The sequence below is a fragment of the Bos javanicus genome, chromosome 10 (assembly GCF_032452875.1).
Source record: "Bos javanicus breed banteng chromosome 10, ARS-OSU_banteng_1.0, whole genome shotgun sequence".
NCBI lineage: Eukaryota > Metazoa > Chordata > Mammalia > Artiodactyla > Bovidae > Bos > Bos javanicus.
This window is the reverse complement of record NC_083877.1, coordinates 36,671,532-36,695,337: the sequence shown is the minus strand read 5'-3', so window position 1 is coordinate 36,695,337 and position 23,806 is coordinate 36,671,532. Positions and strand designations below refer to the sequence as shown.

The 23,806-nt window shown below is 40.7% G+C and overlaps 1 protein-coding gene, 1 non-coding gene and 1 pseudogene across 4 annotated transcripts in view; 2 read left to right on the top strand and 1 right to left on the bottom strand.

Moving 5' to 3' along the window:
• Positions 1-23,547, bottom strand: part of MGA (MAX dimerization protein MGA) — a 147,633-nt gene extending 124,086 nt beyond the window's left edge. Inside the window, exon 1 of one of the 3 annotated variants that reach the window (XM_061430835.1) lies at positions 23,292-23,547. The gene's annotated coding sequence lies outside the window, so the exon portion shown is untranslated. Of the gene's footprint in view, positions 1-22,999; positions 23,251-23,291 lie in introns of those variants that run through there. The other 2 variants (XM_061430834.1, XM_061430849.1) reach the window with 2 other exon arrangements.
• On the top strand, positions 4,356-5,989 carry LOC133256105 (large ribosomal subunit protein uL1-like; annotated as a pseudogene).
• Positions 19,174-19,280, top strand: LOC133256339 (U6 spliceosomal RNA). Its single transcript, XR_009739203.1, has one exon. It is a non-coding gene; the product is annotated as a U6 spliceosomal RNA (small nuclear RNA).
• Positions 23,548-23,806: the final 259 nt, after the last annotated feature.

Genomic DNA, 23,806 nt, shown 5'->3' with positions numbered 1-23,806 from the left:
CTCAAGGAACTTATTTTCTAATAGAGATATGAACTGAACACATGGTAAAAACTAAAGAACCACGGATAGCACAGATGAAGTATTAAATGAAGTGTAGACATTTAATACTGTAGGAGTTCAGAGACATGGAAAACAACAAAGACTGGCTGGAATCAACAGAAAGTCCTATGAGTACAGTTCTAGAGAAAACACTTTCCTCACCCTGGGATGACTAATGAAAGTAAGACTCCTCTGAGCAATCATCAACAAAAATCACCTTACTAAACTACCATGATATGTGAAACAGGTATGGTCCTTGTCTCAAAGTGTTTACAATCAAAGAAGACACAGAACAAATGCCAATTAAAACATTATAGTTCATCACCAGGGGCCTTCAAGAATGATGGTAATAATTCTTTCTTGATTTAGGTGCTACATCAAGGGTACATTCATTTTGTAAAAATTCAACAGTTCTGTATTTATGATATGTGCATTTTTCTATATGTATGTTACCCCATAGGTTTAAAAAAAAACAAAAAAGGATTACAGTTCCAGTCCTAACCATTTTCATAGGATGCAGTTATGCATCTCCCATTGCCTACTGGACAATACCATCTGGATATCTTGTCCCCACCTCAGACTTCATCTTGCCTTCAAAAACCAAAGTCCCTCCAGATTTTTCTATTTCAATGACTGGTAGATATTTAAGCTGAAAACCTTGGACTTACAAAGTGTGAAAGTGTTAGTCGCTCAGTCGTGCCCAACTCTTTGCAACCCTATGTACTATAGCCCACCAGGCTCCTCTGTCCATGGAATTCTCCAAGCAAAAACATTGGAGTGGGTTGCCATTGCTTTCTCCAGGGGATCTTCCCAACCCAGGGGTCAAACCCAGGTTTCCTGCATTGGAGGCAGATTCTTTACCATGTGAGCAATCAGGGAAGCCTTGATAAAGGAAAAGCAAGGAAGCGAAGGAAATGGAGCAGAGAATGGGGTAAGTGGTAAAAGATGAAGTCAGAGAACTAAGAGGGGATCAGATCATATAGAACCTTATAGGCCACTATAAAGATTTTATTCTGCAAAAAAAGGAAGCCACTATAGAGTTCTAAGCATGACGTGATCTGACTTTAACATCATCTCTGATTTAACACCATCCCTCTAGCTGTTATATTAAGAATATACTGTAAGAGAACAAAGTCAAGAGGAAGAGACCACCTAGAAGCTTAAATTAGATAATGGTACCTAACACAATGTGTGGCATGTAAGTAACCCTTGCTGCTAAGTCACTTCAGTCGTGTCCGACTCTGTGCGACCCCATAGACGGCAGCCCACCAGGCTCCCCTGTCCCTGGGATTCTCCAGGCAAGAACACTGGAGTGGGTTGCCATTTCCTTCTCCAATGCATGAAAGTGAAAAGTGAAAGTCAAGTCACTCAGTCGTATCCGACCCTCAGCAACCCCATGGACTGCAGCCTACCAGGCTCCTCCGTCCATAGGATTTTCCAGGCAAGAGTACTGGAGTGGGGTCCCATTGCCTTCTCCGAAGTAAGCCTTAGGGGTAAGCTATTTTTCACAGAGTAAGAATGAATTCCTATCATGTTGGACCATACACTAGTAAAATAAACAGCTAAATTAAGGCTGATTTTCTGAGGAAAAGCAAGTATATCTCATGCAATTTTTAGGCTCATCAAAAATAAAAATGCTTAAACAAATAATAATTGATGACTTTTACAATGATTCCCTATTTCCCATAAAGATGACACAAGAATGTCTGTTGCTAGCCACATCTTTACTAGCATGCCACTCAGAAGGCAGAGTATTCTCTAAAAATGAAATTAAGGAGAATTTGAGAAAATAAAGTATGCTTCTGCATGAACATTTCAATCTGGAAAAATCTGTTATCAAATCTATTACTACTTCAAAATGGTATCAATACTGGTTAGCTCTATTGATCTAATTATCTTAAATTCTTACTGGCAATATAAAATGCTGGTTTCCAAGAACTAGAACTATTTAAAATTAAAAAGGCAGTTATAAAACTTTAAAAAGAACTGAAAAGTAATCTTCAGTGCTGAAAAGCTTTCATTTTGAAAATATAAATACAGTTAACAGCTTGGAAAACAAGCTGATTGATACTAACATGCATAATCCTGATAAGGAGTCACCTAGGTGAAGAAAGGTACATATGGACTCTGACCTCTCCATCCAAACTTAGTGAATGCAATTTGGGATGAAATTCTTATGGGCTTCAACCTCTATCTTAGGCTCAGGGATACAGACTATTCCATTCCCACTCCTTAATCCTAAAGCCCTGAGTATCACCTCAAGCTATCCTACACATTCTCTATGAAATCAAGACTTCACACCATAGGCACCCCACAGTTCCAGGAGATAGAAGTTCAGTTCAGTTGCTCAGTCGTATCCAACTCTTTGCAACCCCATGGTCTGCAGCACGCCAGGCTTCCCTGTCCATCACCAATTTCCGGAGCTTGCTCAAACTCATGTCCATCAAGTCAGTGATGCTATCCAACCTTCTCATCTTCCTGTCGTCCCCTTCTCCTCCTGCCTTCAATCTTTCCCAGCATCAGGGTCTTCTCCAATGTGTCAGTTCTTCGCATCAGGTGGTCAAAGGACTGGAGCTTCAGCTTCAGCATCAGTCCTTCCAATGAATATTCAGGACTGACTTCTTTTAGGATGGACTGGTTGGATGTCCTTGCAGTCCAAGGAACTCTCAAGAGTCTTCTCCAACACCACAGTTCAAAAGCATCAATTCTTTGGCACTCAGCTTTCCTTATAGTCCAAAACTCTCACATCCATACATGACCACTGGAAAAAACCATAGCTTTGACTAGACGGACCTTTGTCGGCAAAGTAACATCTAGGTTTGTCACAGCTTTTCTTCCAAGGAGCAAGCGTCTTTTAATTTCATGGCTGCAGCAGTCACCATCTGTAGTGATTCTGGAGCCCAAGAAAATAAAAGTCTGTCACTGTTTCCACTGTTTCCCCATTTATTTGCCATGCCGTGATAGGACCGGATGCCATGATAGGACCAGATGCCATGATCTTAGTTTTTTGAATGTTGAGATTTAGCCAACTTTTTCACTCTCCTCTTCCACTTTCATCAAGAGGCTCTTTAGTTCCTCTTCACTTTCTGCCATAAGGGTTGTACCAGGAGGTAGTAACAGGTTGTCAAAAACACTGAGAAGGGCATTTCAGTTTGTAAAATGATGATAATGTTGACAATAATTGCAGCAAATACTTACTAACTGCCTATTATATGCCAAGCATTGTCTCCAGCACTTTACATTCTTATCTAATCAATTCTCACAGCAAGCCTAAAGTAGATATTATTATCTCCATTGTACTGATGTGGAAGAAGTTAAGTAACTTTTAAGAGGCACACAGAAAGTAGTGTGAACCAGGAGAAGACTGGCGGGGGCGGGAAGCCAGGAAATGATTAGTTTTTAAATAAAGGATCAATAAATTAGAAAAGCAAAGGATTTTTCAAAAAACGAATATTGGAAGTTAGAAGCCCTTCAAGTTCTTCAAAGATTCCAGGCCTTTCAAAAGAAAATGAGTTCCACCATAGAGTTCTACTATTCTATCTTCTTAATGATGGTGAATGTGGTGGGTGTATGATAGGGGTCATCACTCTTCTAGGCCTGATGTCTACTTTTGTAAATAGTTTTACTGGAATACCATCACATGCATTCACTTATGAATTGTCTATGGCTGGTTTTATGATACTACAGCATAGATGAGTTAAGGCAGAGACCCTCAGGCCCACAAAGTATAAAATATTTACTATCTGAACCTTTACAGAAAAAATTTGCCAACTCCTGGCCCATGAATATAAGAGCCAATGAAGACCATGAAAAATGAAGGGCTCTTGGCAGTTGATAAGCATCTGGAAAATAATGGTAAGACTGCAATGGCACACCTTCCTGGAAAAAAACAGATTTTTAATACTATTTGAAGACAAAGCCAAGAGGTCAGTTTCTGATTTTTATCTAAGTACTTAACCTCCTGCCACTTCAGGAATTCTGAAGAACACACCTAGTAAATGGATAATAATCACTAAATTATCTGGAGGATAATTAGAAAATGTGCAGACTTTGTAGAGGTTTTACTTCTTTTATTCTCTGGCTGCCCAATTTTTGAATGTTTTGCTACTTAGCACTTACAGCACAGCTAGACAGGGAAAATAAAAATATATGAGAGGCAAGCTGGTCAGTTCTATCAGCAGGTAAATACTCACTGGGAAAGACCTGGAAATTGTTACAATGTGTTAACAAAACTAAAGTTTTAAATACCAACAAAGTAAATTCAACCTAAGTCAATCAACAGTGGGACACATCTGAAAAAAAAAACAACTCTAAAAATGGAGGTGTGGCTCTCTTCTAGTTATTTCAACACAAAGGACCCTGAGCAGCAAAGTCTCCCCATACAGCCTCTAGGAGTTAGCGTGGGAAGTCTTGCACAGGAACCAGTGCAAACACTGGAAGTTTTTGGAGTGGTGAAGCTTCAGGTCAGCCTGAAGAACTATGACCCTCAGAAGGACAAATGCTTCTCTGGCACAGTCAGGCTTAAGCCCACTCCCTGCTCCATGGTCTCTATATGTGTTCTAGGAGACAGACAGCACTGTGAATAAGCCAAAGCTGCAGATATCCCCTTATGTGGTCATTTCGGTGCTAAAGCAACTCAACAATAAGAAACCGGTCAAGAAGCTAGCCAAGAAGCATGATGCCTTTATGCTTCAGTCTTCAGCAGACCCCACAAATTCTGGGCCCAGGCCTGAATAAGGCTGGCAAATTTCATTCCTTGCTGACTCAAAATGAGAATATGATGGCCAAGTTAATGAAGTAAAGTCCATGATCAAGCTCCAGATGAAGAAGGTGCTATGTGTGGCAGTGGCTGTTGATGAAGATGACAGATTATGAGCTTGTGTACAACATCCACTTAGTTGTCAACTTCCTGGAGTCACTGCTCAAGAAAAATAGGCAGAACATCTGGGTTTTATACATTAACAACACCACGGGCAAGCCCTAGCACCTATATTAAGACACAACTTATTCAACCATGCTTCCCTTGTGGTTCAGCTGGTAAAGAATCCGCCTGCAATGCAGGAGACCTGGGTTCAATCCCTGGGTTGGGAAGACCCTCTGGAGAAGAGAAAGGCTACCCACTCCAGTATGCTGGCCTGGAGAAGTCCATGGACTGTATAGCCCATGGGGTCACAAAGAGTCGGACACGATTGGGAGATTTTCACTTTCACTTAATAAACCATACTCCCGCCATTCAGTTCAGTCATTCAGTAGTGTCCAACTCTTTGCAACCCCATGGACTGCAGCATGCTAGGCTTCCCTATCCATTACCAACTCCTGGAGCTTGCTCTAACTCATATCCATTGAGTCAGTGATACTATCGAACCATCACATCCTCTGTCATCCCCTTCTCCTTCTGCCCTCAATCTTTCCCAGCATCAGGGTCTTTTCCAATGTGTCAGTTCTTCGCATCAGGTGGCCAAAGAACTGGAGCTTCAGCTTCAGCATCAGTCCTTCCAATGAATATTCAGGACTAATCTCCTTTAGGATGGACTGGTTGGATCTCCTTGCAGTCCAAGGGAATCTCAAGAGTCTTCTCCAACACCACAGTTCAAAAGCATCAATTCTTTGGTGCTCAGCTTTCTTTATGGTCCAACTCTCACATCCATACATGACCACTGGAAAAACCACAGCTTTGACAGACCTTTGTCAGCAAAGTAATGTCTCTCCTTTTGAATATGCTGTCTAGGTTGGTCATAGCTTTTCTTCCAAGGTTCAAGCGTCTTTTAACTTCATGGCTGCAGTCACCATCTGAAGAGATTGGGAGCCCAAGAAAATAAAATCTGTCACTGTTTCCATTGTTTCCCCATCTATTTGCCATGAAGTGATGGGACCGGATGCCATGATCTTAGTTTTCTGAACGCTGAGATTTAAACCAGCTTTTCACTCTTCTCTTTCACTTTCATCAAGAGGCTCTTTAGTTCCTCTTCACTTTCTGCCATAAGGGTGTTGTCACCTACATATCTGAAGTTACTGACATTTCTCCCTGCAATCTTGATTCCAGCTTGTGCTTCATCCAGCCTGGCATTTCACATGATGTACTCTGCATATAAGTTAAATAAGCAAGGTAACAATATACAGCCTTAATGGGCTCCTTTTCCAATTTGGAACCAGTCCATTGTTCCATGTCTGGTTCTACCTGTTGCTTCTTGACCTGCATACAGATTTCTCAGGAGGCAGGTAAGGTGGTCTGATAGTCTCATCTCTTGAAGAAATTTCCACAGTTTGTTGTGATCCACACAGTCAAAGGCTTTGGCGTAGTCAATAAACCAGATGTTTTTCTGGAATTCTCTTGCTTTTTCTATGATCAACTGGATGTTGGCAATTGGACCTCTGGTTCCTCTGCCTTTTCTAAATCCAGCTTGAACATCTGGTAGTTCTCAGTTCACATACTGTTGAAGCCTACCTCGGAGAATTTTGAGCATCACTTTGCTAGTGTGTGGGATGAGTGCAATTGTGCGGTAGTTTGAACATTCTTTGGCACTGTCTTTCTTTGGGATTGGAATAAAAAAGAACCTTTTCCAGTCCTGTGGCCACTGCTGAGCTTTCCAAATTTGCTGGCATATTGAGTGTAGCACTTTCACAGCATCATGTTTTAGGATTTCAAAAAGTTCAGCTGGAATTCCATTACCTCCCATTAGCTTTGTTTGTAGTGATGCTTCCTAAGGCCTACTTGCCTTTGCACTCCATGATGTCTGGGTCTAGGTAAGTGATCACACCATCATGGTTATCTTGGTCAATAAGATCCTTTTTGTACAGTTCTTCTGTGTATACTTTCTACCAGAACCTGAGAAGAAAATATTCCTCTATTCACTGGGCTGGCTTGTCAAAATCTGTACTAGTATATCCTGTTTGGAGCACCACTTTTTTTAAGAGGACCAAAGAAGGCCAACAAGGGTGGGAAGAATATTCAGATACTATAATGTATTTTTAAAAGGTTGAAATCATTGAGAATTCTCTTTTTAATTTTTGTTTTTGTTTTAACTTTAATAAACATTACTATTGGAGAAGGCAATGGCACCCCACGCCAGCACTCTTGCCTGGAAAATCCCATGGACAGAGGAGCCTGGTGGGCTGCAGTCCATGGGGTCGCTAAGAGTCGGACAAGACTCAGCGACTTCACTTTCACTTTTCACTTTCATGCATTGGAGAAGGAAATGGAAACCCACTCCAGTGTTCTTGCCTGGAGAATCCCAGGAACGGGGGAGCCTGGTGGACTGCTGTCTATGGGGTCGCACAGAGTCGGACACGACTGAAGCGTGTAGCAGCAAACATTACTATAGGGCTTCCCTCATGGCTCAGATGGTAAAGAATCTACCCGTAATGAGGGAAACCAAGGTTCAATCCCTGGGTTGAGAGAGCCCCTGGAGAAAGGAATGGCAACCCACTCCAGTATTCTTGCCTAGAGAATTCCATGGAGAGAGAGTCAGACGTGACAGATGACTCACACACACACAAGCATTACTATAGCACTAAACAATAAAACAATCAAAAAGAAATTTCAAATTTTAATTCATTAAACAATCAACATTATTTATTGAAAATTACTACAGGCCAGGCACTGTTCTAGGACAGACCAGTCTAGACTCTTGACTTCTTAGAGCTTGCATTCTAATGGAAAACACAAAAAAATCAATAAATAATTTCTGATACCTACAGTCTTACGACTCACCATGACTTTGTATTACTCTGAATTTCTATATTCATGTGTATATATTTTTATAGGGTTTGGGGTTTTTTTTAAGGCATCTTTTTTTAAAGATCCTCCTTTAGTATTACTCAGCCATTAAAAAGAATACATTTGAATCAGTTCTAATGAGATGGATGAAACTGGAACCTATTATACAGAGTGAAGTAAGCCAGAAAGAAAAACACCAATACAGTATACTAATGCATATATATGGAATTTAGAAAGATGGTAACAATAACCCTGTGTACGAGACAGCAAAAGAGACACTGATGTATAGATCAGTCTTATGGACTCTGTGGGAGAGGGAGAGGGTGGGGAGATTTGGAAGAATGGCATTGAAACATGTATAATATCATGTATGAAACGAGTCGCCAGTCCAGGTTCGATGCACGATACTGGATGCTTGGGGCTGGTGCACTGGGACGACCCAGAGGGAGGGTATGGGGAGGGAGGAGGGAGGAGGGTTCAGGATGGGGAACACAGGTATACCTGTGGCAGATTCATTTCAGTATTTGGCAAAACTAATACAATATTGTAAAGTTTAAAAATAAAATAAAATTTAAAAAAAAAGAAGATAGAAAGATGAAAAAATAAATAAATAAATAAAGATCCTCCTTTAAAGCAGGATCTCTGCACTTTTGGTTCTACTCTTCATTTAACATTATTTTTGAAAACATACTTTGCAAGTTGCTCCAAACTTTAATATGTGTTTTTCACTTTTAACATCACAATTTACTTAATATTCCTCCATTCTTCCAACACATGTTACGTCCAGCCTTTGCTGTAAATGCAACAAAGGACTAGGCTGGGAGTGAATTCCCTCTCCAGAGGAATTTGGGCAAGGTAGGCAATAAGCTGTTAAGTTTGCAGGAGGGCTTTTTTTTTTTTTTAAGCTGTGCCAAGCTAGTATGAAAGTGCTGAGTCCTAACCACTGAACCACCAGGGAATTCTCTGCAGGAGTACTTTAAAGCTGACAGTAGGATCCCAGAATGAGAACTAACATGCTTAAATAATAAGGAAGCAGGTCATATCCAATCACTCCAGGCAAAACCTCAGCTAAAAAAGAGAATTCTTAATGTGGTGAGAGACAGAAGAGTAGAGGTACATGAGCTGTATCAAAACACTCCAGTGGACTACTGGCAAGGAAGGAATCCTCTGGCACTAAGTGAGGGTACACTACGGAGTGCAGAGAAACTGCTCTCAAATCTCTTGTAAATCTGCTGTAAGAAATTAAAAGCATGAGGCTAACCTTTAGGAAACTTAATGGCAACTTTAGTGGTATCAGGAGAAGAGAATGAGCCAATAAGGGCAGCTATAAAGTCAACACTGATAATCCCAAAGGCACCACTGAGGTCAGCTCTTGAGAGGATCACAAAAGAACATCAGTAGCCAATTAAGGTCACCAGGCAGTAGAGGTTTGGGCAGCACAGCCAACTGCAGCAGAACCAACAAATCAACATCCACAGAACAGTCAGGAGCCAGTGAACCATGATCTGGAAGGATTCAGTGAGAATCAGTCTCAAAATCAAAGATGATTTTCTTAATCATTGCCTAGAAGATTTAAGATGTAGGGATGGATTATGAAGATAATTTAAAGAAATTACTTGAAAGTTGTCGTGAAAGCAAGAATATTCCATATACTCTAGAGGGTTCTGGAATGGAAGTTTCTACAAAAGGTTTTCAAATCAGCATAATGAATAACCTTTTGACCTCTAAAACTACTCAACAATGAAACAAGTTTCCTCACAAAGTGCTGAGCTCCCTTGTTATCAGATATATTTAGCAAAAAGTGATCAACTTTTGTGGCTTTTGTAAAGGAGAATCTGAGTTTGATTGGAGTTTTTTGTTGTCATTCTTTACCAAATATCTTTAATTGTAATTTTATTTTTATCAAAGTTATCCACAAACAGAGAGGAACATAAAGATACAAGGATAAATATCAGTCAAGCAAACCTGAAGGACAGTTAATGAACATGCCTCCAAAAAGGAGAGAAAAATTAAAAGGAGATAATTTATTCAAGAAACACTGTGCTCTTATTACATACCATGCTCTGTACTAAGTACTAGAGAAACAACAAAACAACAAAAAAAATAGACTAAAAATAAATGAAGTAACATACAGAATAAATACAATGTAATATCCTCAAGTTTATCCAGGAACAGAATAAGCACATTATTGGGAAAACTAATGAAGTCCAAATTAAGCCTGGAATTTACCTAATAGTAATATATCAATGTCGGTTTCTCAGTTTTGACAAAGGTACCCTCGTAAGGTAAGATTAACATTAGGAGAAACTGGGTGAGGAGTATACAGAATCTCTGTTATAATCTTTACAACTTTTCTATAATCTAAGATCATTCGCCAAAAGGTTTACTTTAAAAAAACTCAAGTCTTAATGATAAAGCTACTGCAGTTCCTCAAAAAATTAAAAACAGTATTACCACGTGATCCAGCAATTCTATCAAAACTTCTATATACTCAAAAGAATTGATAGCACAGACTCAAAGAGATGTTTATACACCCACGTTCATAACAACATTATTCACAACAGCCAAAAGGTAGAAACCACCCAAATATCCATCAACAGATGAGTGGATACACAAAAAAACATGATATACACACATAATAGACGTGACTCAGTGACTAAATGACAACATATAATAGAATATTATTCAGCCAATTCTAACACATGGTACGAGATAGATGAACTATGAAGCATCAGGCTAAGTGAAATTGTTGCTGTTTAATCCCTAAGTCATGTCCAACTCTTTTTGTGACCCCAAGGACTGTATCCACCAGGCTCCTCTGTCCATGGGATTTCCCAGGCAAGAATACTGGAATAGGTTGCTATTTCTTTCTCCAGGCGATCTTCCCAACCCAAGGATCAAAACTGCATCCCCTGCATTGGTAGGCGATTCTTAACCACTGAGCCACCAGGGAAGCCCCAAGTGAAATTAGCCAGTTTCAAAAAGACAAATACTAGGTTGGTACAAAAGTAACTGTGGTTTTTTGCATTGTTGAACTTTCCCATTTGATATTGGAATACATTCTTAAATGTGGTTATGTTATACATCATCTTAATGCACATTTCTCACCTTTTTTTTTTTTTTGCTAATGACATAACTTAGTATTTATATTTATTTTAGACTATAAAAATGATGTTAGACAAAAAGCAAATTCGAGCAATTTTTTAATTTGAGTTCAAAATCAGTCATAAAGCAGGGGAGACAATTCACAACATCAACAACGCATTTGGCCCAGGAACTGCTAACAAACGTTTTGCAAGTGATGAGAGCCTTGAAGATGAGAAGCATAGTGGCCAGGCAATGGGAAGTTGACAATGACCAACTGAGAGCAATCATCCAAGCTGATCTTCTTACAACTACACAAGAAGTTGCTGAAGAACTCAACATTGACCATTCTACAGTCATTCGGCATTTGAAACAAATGGGAAAGGTGAAAAAGCTCAATAAGCAGGTGCCTCATGAGCTGACCACAAATCAAAAAATTCGTTGTTTTGACATGTCACCTTTCATTCCACCTAACAACAACAAATCATTTCTTGATAGACTGTGACATGAAACAAATGAAAAGTGGATTTTATACATTGGGCGATCACCAGCTCAGTTGTTAAGACTGAGAAGGAGCTCCAAAGCACTTCCCAAAGCCAAACTTGCACCAAAACAAGGTCATGGTCACTGTTCGGTGGTCGGCAGCCGGTCTGATCCACTACAGCTTTCTGAATCCCAGCAAAACCATTAAATCTGAATAGTATGCTCAGCAAATTGATGAGATGCACTGAAAACTGCAATACCTGCAGCCAGCACTGGTCAACAGAACGGGCCCAATTCTTCTCCATGACAACGTACGACCATACATGGCAAGACCAATGCTTCAAAAGTTGAATGAACTGGGCTACCAAGTTTTGCCTCCTCTGCCATATTCACCTGCCCTCTCACCAATCAACTACACTTCTTCAAGCATCTATACAACCCTTTGCAGGGAAAATGCTTCTACATCCAGCAGGAGGGAGAAAATGTTTTCCAAGAGATTATCAAATCCCGAAGCATGGATTTTTACACTACAGGAATAAATGAACTTATTTCTCGTTGGCAAAAATGTGTTGATTGTAATGGTTCCTATTTTGATTAATAAAGATGTGTTTGAACCTAGTTATAATGATTTAAAATTCACGGTCCAAAACCTCAATTACTTTTGTACCAACCTAATATTTTGTATGATTTCACGTATGTGTGGTATTTGCAGTAGTCAAATTCAGAGACAGAAAGCAGAATGGTGTGCTGGGGACTAGGGTGAGAGGAAAACGGTAAATTAAATAGTATTTTATAGGTACAGAGTTTCAGCCTGGAGAAATGAAACCCCAGAGATGGATGGTGATGATGACTGCACAACAACGTGAACATACTTAGTGCCAAAGAACTGGATACTTACACTAGTTAAAACAGTGTATTTATATTCTATTACAATTTTTTAATATAGTCAAATAAATACAATGATGGAGGTCTGAACAGCAGAACTCTAACTTCCCTGAGACTCTGACTTCTAAGATGAGTTCTGAACAAGATTGTCCTCCTAGGAAAAAAAAATGGGGGGAAGGAACACTGAATAGAGGTAGAGGTATAGCAAGCATGGTAGTCTATAACAGCAACCGGAAAACTACAACCCCAGAGGCCATGTTCTGCCATCTTTTTTTATACAGCCCACAGACTAAGAATGGTTTTTACATTCTTTAATGGTTGAAAAAAAATTAATCAAATTTTAATGACATGAAAAATTTTAATGTTCACAATTAAAGTTTCCCTGGAACAGAGCCATGATCGTTCACTTACATATTGTCAATAGCTGCCTTCATGCTACCACAGCACAAGTGAGTAGTTATTGACAAAAAAGACCCCAAAAACTTAAAATATTATCTGGCCTTTTACAGAAAAAGTCTCCCAACCCCTGGTCTAGAGGCCTGAAAGTAATACCTAGTATGAATTTAACTCTCAGATGTGTCTGAGAGAGACAGAGAGTAAATGAGATAACCTACAAGGTGGGTGTGCTTAGTCACTCAGGCATGTCGGACTCTCTACAACCCCATGGACTGCAGTCTGCCAGGCTCCTCTGTTCATGAGGCTTCTTCAGGCAAGAATACTGCAGTGGGTTGCCATGCCCTTCTCCAGGGGATCCTCCCAACCAAGGGATCTAACCCAGGTCTCCCACACTGCAGGTGGCTCAGTCGGATTCTTTACCAACTGAGCCACCAGGGAAGCCCAAAGCTATAAATAAGGTAAAGGGCTGTATCTGCTAGGCTAAAGAATCTGAACTGGTCTCCACTTGATTCCATTTATTATGAGAAGCTACTGAAGAACTGCACTGAGAGTAATCTGCCTAGATTCACCTTATGTAAAGGCAGTTATTTATTCATGTCTAAAGGTAGCTGAAGTATTTTATTTACTAAAAAACAAAACTTGCCACTTAAAAAAAAAAAAAAGACTAGAAGCACACCAGTATGGTTAACAGTGAGTGGTAGGCTGTCTCACTCTTTGCAACTCCATGGACTGTAGCCCACCAGGCTCCTCTGTCCGTGGGGTTTTTCCAGGCAAGGATACTGGAGTTGGTTGCCATTTCCTTCTCCAGGGGATCTTTCTGGACCAGCGATCAAACCTGTGCCTCCTGCATTGGTACGCAGATTCTTTAACAGTGGTAGGTAGCATATTTGAAATTTTTATTTCCTTTTTTGTGCTTATCTATGTTTTTCATATCTTCTCAAATGAGAAGAAAACTGCTTTTATAATTCAAATCCAAAAATAAGTACTTTTAAACTCATATTCGTACACACACAACATTTGTTCCTCTAGGTTCTATACACTTCTCCCCTCCCCCTCAGCTGCTCCCACCCCTTCAGCCTTAGGCAGAAGGAGAAAATGTGTCTAAGGAAACCTATCCATATAGCAAAACTATAAAAGGACGCCTATGTCACACTTACAAAGGTTAAATAACATTCTACCTTTTCAAATTACCTATTTGCTTTAGAGGCGGGCAAGAATAAAATGTTGGAAAGCAATGCATTGGCAGAGCACTCTTCCCATACAGAGCTTTCATTACATCAACGAGTCAAATCAATAATATCTTTTTGAAACTAAAAATGTTAAAAGACAGGAAAAAATGCAGAGCTTGCAAGTCAGGTCAAAATGTTGAAACTGATGCAAGATAAGACCATATATCTCTGCAAATATAATTATGGGCTTAAGAAATGCAAAGTCTTTGATTTATACACAGTACTTTGCACTTACTGATACACTGCTTGTTAAGATTAAACTCCTTTTTAATGTTATGTTTCAATTCCTTGACTAAATTGTCAGGGATTTGTGTGCAAGGAACCAGAACTTTTCTTTTGTGCATCCCCCACAGCACCCCATACAGTGCCCATATATGGTGGTGCTTAATACATGCTTACAATTGAATGACAGAATAATTAACCCTACTTGAGCTCACAGACTGAAACCTGCACACCTACAATTCACACCATTAAGTCTGTCTCTATGCAATAGTTTAAAGACATTCCTGGGGTGGGTACTGCTGATTCTACTGGATTTATTACACTGGGTTTCTCCTCTAGCAAACAGCTCAAAGTACACATGTAATGCTAAAACAGAATTCCTGACTACTGAGAAGGTGGGTGTGAAAGTGGGCAAATGAAAGAAGGTATCTATTATAATACCTTGCCTTCAAAGAATAAGCATTATTCAACTCTAGAGATTAAACCACTCTAAAAATGTCTCTGAACTAAGGCTCCTAATTGACAGTATTAAACTTTGTACTGGCTAAATTCCATCACAATAAATATCATTAAAACCAAAACTCACCATTAAAAAAATCCTAAAAATCTCAGCTAATGATCCATATGTTCATGTACTGTAAGACAAAGTTTTAGTTGTTTACTCTCTTTTGCCAAAACAAAACTTCTAAACTTCTTCCAAGCATTAGCTTGAGCATCTACTACATGCCACACACTGGGGAAACAAACGAATTTAAAAAGTCAATCAAGGGTCAGGATGGGGAGCACATGTACACCCATGGCTGATTCATGTGAATGTATGGCAAAAACCACCACAATATTATACTTAGTCTCCAATTAAAATTTAAAAAATTTTTTTCAATAAAAATAAACACTATTTACCCACCAAAAAAAAAAAAAGCCAGTCAGTATCAACTGACTTTATATTCTGCTATAAACTAAAGTACCAACAACAGAGCTGAGGAAGTACTGTGCACTGAGGAGCAAACTTTTATCTGTGGAAATTTGGGGAAATTACATAGCAAATGTAAGCTACACATAGAAGACTGAGCAAGAGTTTGAGGCAAAGAGCAGGCAGGGAAGTATTAAGAGTATACCAGGCAAATAGAGGGTTATACACAAGCAGAACATGTTGGACATGACGGGAATGATAAAGAGGAGAGAGGACAGAAAGGTAGGGCAGAGTTCAACAGTGATAGGTCTGGCATGCTAAAGTATGAAATTTGGAGTTTATGGCCCCAGGTAATGGAGAGAAAATAGAAATTTTAAGTAGGGCAAAGACAAAAACCCGAAGAATCAATTTATATATCAGGAAGAGCCTAAGTTACACTACAATCATCTCAAAAGCTTTGTTTAATATTGTACCATACAGACACAGTAAATACTGTGCTTATGCGGATACAAAACAATCTGCTGCTAAGTCCCTTCAGTCGTGTCCGACTCTGTGGGACCCCATAGATGGCAGCCACCAGGCTCCTCCGTCCATGGGATTTTCCAGGCAAGAGTACTGGAGTGGGGTGCCATTGCCTTCTCCGACAAAACAATCTAAGGGTTACTTATTTCTCTGTCTATGCTTTCAGTTTAGCTTCAGGGCTCGGTCACTGGCCCTCTTCTCTACTTCCCTGGCTGACCTCACCAGACCCAGATTTTTAAACACCATCTACGTATTGATGACATCCTAAATGTATATTCACAGCCATGACTTTGACTTTGGGCTCCAGACTGAACAATCAATTACCTATTCCTGGATAGACAGCATGTGTGTTAGTCACTCACAACTCTTTGCGACCCCATGGACTGTAGCCCACCAGGCTCCTGTCCATAGGATTCGCCAGGCAAGAATATTGGAGTGGGTAACCATTCCCTTCTCCCAAGGGATCTTCTCAGCCCAGGGATCAAACCCAGGTCTCCCGCATTGCAGGCAGATTCTTTACAGTTGAACCACCAGGAAGGATTTCCAGTGAACATCTCAAATTCAACATATCCAACTAAATTGTTCAGTTTAAACCCCAAACTAATTAACTCCTTCCAGTTTTCCATCTCTGTATGTGATACTAGTTGCTTTAGCTAACCTTGGATCCATCTCTGATCCCTCTCTCTCACATCTCACAACTAATCTATCAGCAAATTCTATCAATTCCACCTTCCAAACAGACTCTGAATCTGACCTCCCCTCACACTGCTTCCATCACTGCCTCCCTGACCGAAAGCCACCATACTTCATCATACCATTCCAGTGACTTCCTGAATGGTCTCCTGCTGCCCCTCTTGCCTCTACAGTAGTCAAAACAATCTTGTAAAAACATAAATTAGATAGTACCATTTGTCTTCATAAAACTTGTCCAATGGATCCCACCACACTTAGAATAAAATCCAAAGCCCTTCTGGTTTATAAGGCTCTATATCATCTGAGACCCACCGACTTCTCAATATCATTTCCTACTACCAAACTTCCACCACCACTGCCACCAATTAATACTGCAGCAATCTCCAAACTCTAGCACACCTGCCTTCTTACACTTCCTGGAAAATCTCAAACTGATTCTTGCCCCACCACTGCCACCAATTAATACTGCAGCAATCTCCAAACTCTAGCACACCAGCCTTCTTACACTTCCTGGAAAATCTCAAACTGATTCTTGCCCCGGAATCTTTGCACTAGTAGTCCCTCCCACTGCTTGAAAAGTTCCACATGCTATCATGGCTCATTCCTTATCATTCAGGTTTCTTTACCTTTAAATGCTACCTCAGAGAATCCTTACCGCATGACCTACCTAAAAGAAACACCAAGCCTAGCACCACCACGCTCTATTCTTTTGTACTATTTTCTTCACAGCACTTTGACAATATCTGAAATCATATTATGTATTAATTTGTTGTCTATCTACTAAAACATAAATTCCCATTATAAATAAGATTGTTGGGATTTCCCTGGTGGCCCAGTTTCCACTGCAAGAGGCACACGTTCAGTGCCTCGTCTCCCTGGTCAGGGAACTATTCTGGTCAGGGATCCTATCCCAAATTCCATGTGGCATGGCCAAATAAAATCTTAAAAAAAAAAAAAAAAAAAAAATTAAGACACTGTCTTCTTCACTGCTCAATCCCTAGACCTATATAATACCTGGCATACAGTATGGTTCATTAATATTTGCTGTTGAATGAATTTACCTAATTGGCCTAATCTATCTTATTTATATTTTCACCCTGTTATGCATAATTCAGTTACCAGGCTGTTCTTCCTAAAACAGTTTAAGGACTGTTAAAACAAGCTATACTATACTAATGCCTTTAATTCCTTTCTATAATTAGTCCTTCCAGCAACTTGGCCCGTTATTTTTTCTCTGACTCTAATTTCTATTATCAGCTGTCTGTATTATCAGCTTATCAATGTACGGCCTACTACAAATGCTATTGCTAAAGATGGACAGACATGTCCAGAATATTATTACAAATACTTTTTGTTATAACAAAAACAAGGAACACAGATTATTTTCTAAAAAACAGAAACTACAAAAAAGAAAACATTTAAAAACCAAATTCACAGGCAGGTGATCAAGGTCAACATTGTGACAAGTCATGTTGACTCTAACCCCAATCTAATCATGGAAAAAACATCAAATCCCAATTGAGGAACATCTGACCAGTACTCTTCAAAACTGTCAAGGTCATCAAAACAAGAAAAGTCAAGAAACTAGCACAGTCAAGAGGATCCTAAGAGGACATGATTAAAAGGTATCGTGGTTGTATAATGGAAGGTTCTGAGAGGCAAGAATTTCATATGAACTCTCTGCAGATGACTTGGAAGAACAAGCAGCCAGCTTTGTTTGGAACAAAGCTATGGCCATCTGGGTCACACATGCCTTAGGTTCATTTTCACTTTTTCCCTACATCACTTCTCTTTTCCCCTTCACACCTTCTTCCCTGTAATTTCACCCATCAAAAAAGCATTGTATGTGCGTGTGTGTGTGTGTGTGTGTGTATGTGTTCAGTCACTTAATCATGCCTGACTCTCTGTGACCCTATAGCCTGCTAGGCTCCTGTCTATGTGATTTTCCCAGCAAGAATATTGGAGTGGATTGCCATTTTCTACTCCAGGGGATCCTCCCAACCCAGGAATCGATCCCAAGTCGCCAGCATCTCCTACACTACAGGTCAATTCTTTACCTCTGAGCTACCCAGGGAAGCCAACAAACCATTAATAAATTTTTTAAAAAGTTATTTATGATATCCTAGATGAAATTCTGGAATAGAAATAAAGACAGTAGATAAAAACTTAAAAAAAAAATCTGATTAAACTATGCAGTTCTATAATTGTGTATCTTGGTTCATTAATTATAATATATACACCACACAAACATAAGACATTAACAATAGGGAAAACTGGGCATTTGGAATTTAGAAACTCTCTATACTGTCTTTGCAGAGAAGGCAATGGCACCCCACTCCAGTACTCTTGCCTGGAAAATCCTATGGATAGAGGAGCCTGGAAGGCTGCAGTCCTGGGGTCACTGACGGTCGGACACGGCTGAGCAACTTCACTTTCACTTTTCACTTTCATGCTTTGGAGAAGGAAATGGCAACCCACTCCAGTGTTCTTGCCTGGAGAATCCCAGGGACAGGGGAGCCTGGTGGGCTGCCGTCTAGGGGGTCACACAGAGTCGGACACGACTGAAGTGACTTAGCAGCAGCAGCAGCATACTGTCTTTGAAATTTTTCTATATATCTAACACTGTTCCAAAAAATAAAAAGTTTTTTTTAAGTTAAATTCATCCAAAAATCCTATCATTCAAATAAAATCACCATTAGTTTATGTTTTATATAAACCATCTTAGATTTCTATGTAAATGAACACATAGAGGTATATTCCTACAAAAATGTAATCACACTACAAATAACTTTAAAACTGGCTTTTTACACTTTAACAATATATATAATGTGCTTTGATGTGCTTTCTAAGTCATTACTAGAAATCTCTATCATGCCTACTAGTTACAAGACATTACCCTCTATGAGGGCATCTTATTTACGTAGCCAAACACCCATTATTTAAAATTTACATTTTTCTTGGGGTTTTTTTTGCTACTGTTTAAGACAACTATTGTGCTCACTTCAGCAGCACATATACTAAAACTGGAAAGATGCAGAGAAGATTAGCATAGCCCCTACACAAGGATGACAGGCAAATTTATGAAGCGTTCTATATTTTTATGCATGGCAGAAACCAACACAATATTTTAAGCAATTATCCTTCAATTAAAAATAAAATTAATTAAAAAAAAGACAACTCTTAAACGAATATCTTTGCAAACTTACCAGTTAGGGCCTTAATAAAGAAGAGGAGCAGCTGAGTGATAGGTTATTAATGCTTCAATGTGTGCTTAGTTGCTCAGTTGTAACCAACTCTTTGCAACTGGCGACCCCATGGAGTATAGCCACCAGGTTCCTCTGTCCACGGCAAGAATGCTGGAGTGGGTTGCTATTTCCTCCTCCAAGGGCTCTTCCCAATCCAGGGATCAAACCCAACTCTCCTGTGTCTCCTCCACTGCAGGTAGATTCTTTACCACTGAGTCACCTGGGATGCCCATGCTTTCATTAGGTATGGCCAAAATATTCTCCAGAAAGGATGTTCAAAAGTAAATATCCATGAACAACAGTGTATGAGTGTGCCAATTTCCCCACTCCTATGCCAATACTAGATACTACTGTTTTATCACATATATGCCAATCTGCTGCAGGGGGAGTTGTTTTGTGTTGTTTATAAGTAGAAAATATTGTATTTTTATCTTTATTGGTTATTTTTCTCTATGCATGCCATCTATCTAGTTAGGTCTTTTTTTGACAATCTGTTAGATACTAAAGTAACCTTCTGAGTCCAACCTGCTGCAAAAATTTTTTTCCCCACATTTTGCCTGGATTTAGTCATCACTGGTTCCCCTACACCTGGAAAACTGCCTGGCACATCAAACACACTCAATAAATATGTCAAATGAATACTAAATGAGTAAAGTTGTCTTTTAACTTGCTGGTATTGTTGCCAACTAGAGGCTGTTTTACATAATAATTCTATCAATAAGAATTCTATCAATCGTAATTGCCTTTGCAATCATGCTTAGAACAGCTCATCCTATGAGAACATTAGAAAACTGCTTACCTGTTTTTTTAAACCAGTAATTTTTCTTTAAATATTAAGACTTTATTTACAAAGCTTCTTTGTTGCACAGAAAGTAAAAAAGGCTGTTACAATCTCCAGCAGCCACAGACAGCTAACTCACCAATCACAGCTATCCACGCTACAGCAAGTCTTACACAAAAACCTAACAACTCTTACAAATTTGTTGGGGTGAAGTGCCCAAGGTTGGTGGTGGATTTCCAAGAGGGACTAAATGGAATAAGGTGGAATGTTACACGAACTATTCTTTGGCTATTTGGGTGACAGGGTAGGTGGGCGTCCTGGGGTTTGTATCACAGCTACCTTTAAAAAAAAAAAAACAGCTAAAAATTCATGTCAGCAGTCCAACCAATACTGAACAGTTCTTTTCCTTCAAGTTATTTGGGGTCTCATTAATCATCTTCTTCATCATCTGTTTCTCTCTTCCTTAAAGCAGGAATTTTGACTTCATATTTTATATTTAATTCCCCCAGATTTTGGATGGCAGATGGTTAAAGGGCATCACCGACTCAAGGGACATGTGTTTGAGTAAGCTGTGGGAGTTGGTGATGGACAGGGAAGCCGGACATGCTGCAGTCCATGGGGTCGCAAAGAGTCAGGCACAACTGAGCAACTGAACTAACTCCCAGATTTTATTTACATTTTAAGGTAGGAGTCCTTTTTTTTCCAAATGGTTAGCCAATTGTTTCAACATAATTTCAAAATTCTTTCTCAACATGAAATGTCACCTGTATAACACTAGCCTTATCTATTTTTAGATTATTTTGACCCAGTGCTGTCTATGCCAGTTACCACTTATTGTTTTGATTACCATGGCTTTATTTGTATATTCACTAGTACAAGTCCCCACTTAATTTTCTTCTTTCAAAAATTTTTTAACTTATAAGCTCATTCTTCCAAATGAAATTTAGACTCATTTTGTCAAGTTTTTGAAAAGAATTCTGGTTGGAATTGTAAATTATCAGCCATACGACCTTGTGCCAGTTACTTAATCGCTCTGTTGCTATTTCCCTCGTTGGTTAAATGGAGATAGTAGTTACTTAACTCACAGGTTTGTTATGAGAACTAAGTGAATTAAGACATATAAAGTACTAGGCTAGGAAGATGTTAACTACTAGTGTAATTGTTCAAAAGTGATAACTATTACCATGATTGTTCAATAAATGTTTTCCAGATTGTGCGCCCACAAAATTCAAAAGGCTCTTCAAGATACACCAAATGTACCATAAAGCACAGGTAATGATATGAAAAACACGTAACTTATGCCTGCTTCATTTCACTAAAACCTTGACCCTTGGTAAAACGCAGAACTGACGCAAGGAGCCAAGAACTATGAAAAACACCGAAGGTTGGTGGTAGGAAGCCTCAAAATTTTTATAAAGACCGGCCCACCAAGTGGAGAAGATCACTTCTTTCCAGTCAGAGTTTTGGGGCACTAGCACATGCCCTCTAACTCCTTTCGTTTCCCTATCTCCACAGTTATGACAATACTACTTCCCTCTTGATTTCTTTCCAAGAAAACACAGAGGGACTAGACGTCTAAGACAAAATACTTTTCAAATGAGATAGTGGCCAGGTACAGAGTATATATGCTACTGCTAACTACAGACAGACGTGTCCAGAATATTATAACAAGCTACCTCCACCAAGTTTCCCACATCACTTTAAGGATGGAGGGAGGGGGCCTATTGTGGGTTTTCTCCTATGGGGAGACCGGCTTATCTCACAATGATTGTTTTTAATTGTTTTGCTATCAGCATGACATTGGGATGAGGTAGAGGTCATATACCTTCTAAAGGCTTTTAAAAATAATAATAATAATAACCTCCTATACAGAGCTGTACGATGAGTAAACAGAGGCCAGGACTGGCAACGTAAAAGCGTGCTGAGCCCAGTTCGATTCTGTGGGCTGCAGCCTGCCAAGCTCCTCTGTCCATGGAATTTTTCAGACAAGAATACTGGAGTGGGTTGCCATTTCCTCCTCTATGGGATCTTCCGGACCAAGGGATCGAACCCGCGTCTCCTGCGTCCCCTGCATTGTCAGGCTGATTCTTCACCGCTGAGCCACCAGGGAAGCCCCAGGACTGGAACATGACTTGCTAATTGCAAAAGCAGCCAAAGGCCTACACCCTAGGTGTCCTCATTCCCAGAACCCTGTTCGGTCTACCACACCACACAGCTTCTCACCGACGCTTGCCACGCTTCGAGGTGGGAGGAGTAAAAACAGCCAGTCAGGCCATAGGAAAAGCGCTGGAAAACCTAGGAACGGCGCAGTCGAGAGCACATGACTGGCCGCTCTTCTCCCCTTCCACCCTCCCCCGTCCCCGCGCCAGCAGCACGCGCTGCCAACCTCGTCATGTGACCTTCACGCGGCCCCAGCGCTCCCCCTACTAGGCGACTCTTTCCAGCAGCCATTTTGCCTAGAACTTGTCGTCCGTGCTCACAGCGGAGCAGGACGCCACGAAAACCCGCGGCCAGACTTTACAGGCTGCACACGCGCTTCGAAAGAGTGCTGGGACCGGCAGGGGAGAGCCGAACCTCACTGAACACGTCGCACCCCGGGGCGCCGGGGAGAGCTGTGGGTGCGCCTCCGAGTGCGATTGGCTGTGGCGTCCACGTGACGCCATTGCCCCCCACCTTTTTCTTGTCCCCCCGCCCCAGAAAAACAGACAGACTCTTAACACCTCGCGCCAAGTAAGCGCCGCTGGGCGCGTGGGGACAGACGGGGCGCGTGGCAACCAGGGCGCCTGCGCGTACCTGCCAGGGCCGACCGCAGCGGGCCCACGAGCCGCTCCGCACACGGGTCCGGGAATCCTCGCGCTGCTGGAACACCCGGCTAATCATTGGCGGCCAGGTTTGATCACGTGATCAGCTCGGGCCCGCCCCTAACCGCTAATCACCTGGCACCGTTCTCGAAGCGGCGCCGAAAGTCGTTCGCACGCGGAAAGGGAGGGTAGTTAGAAGACCTCCTTTTCAGCCGTCATGAGATTATATTCCTAAAGTGGAAACGAGAAAGCAGGGACTCAAAACTAAGTAAGGTCACACCTACCGCTTTAACTTCGCGTGCCCCTCCAGGAGCCGGGAACCATCGCCCTTGGGCGCTCCCCGATGCACGCCGGGATATGTCTGGCGCCCCTCGGTGTGCTGCAGAGCATGCCGGGAAAGGCACCTCTCCCGATTTCCTGGCTCTCACCTCCCTGGTTTTCCTTTCTTGTCCCGTAGAAAACCCTGTCCTACGGCGGGGATGCAGGCAGTTTGGGTAATTATGGGAGCGAGACTGGGTGTAACAGGCACTTTCAGTCTCCCTTCCCCCACTTGTTTGATGGCTGTGTGGTTTTAGGGAAACTGCTTAACTTTTCTTCCAGGGAGAATGCATTTGGTAAGTTCCTGCTGAGTGCCTTTTTGAATATTGAAAAGAAAAAAGTATTTGCCTACAAGCAAACTATCAGAAGTTCGTGGTAGTGGGAGGGGAAGAATGCTAATTTAGATACAACTTATTTTAAACCCCTCTAGCAAGTAGAAATAATGCTTCAGAATGTCTTTGGGGACTGAAGACCAGACCTT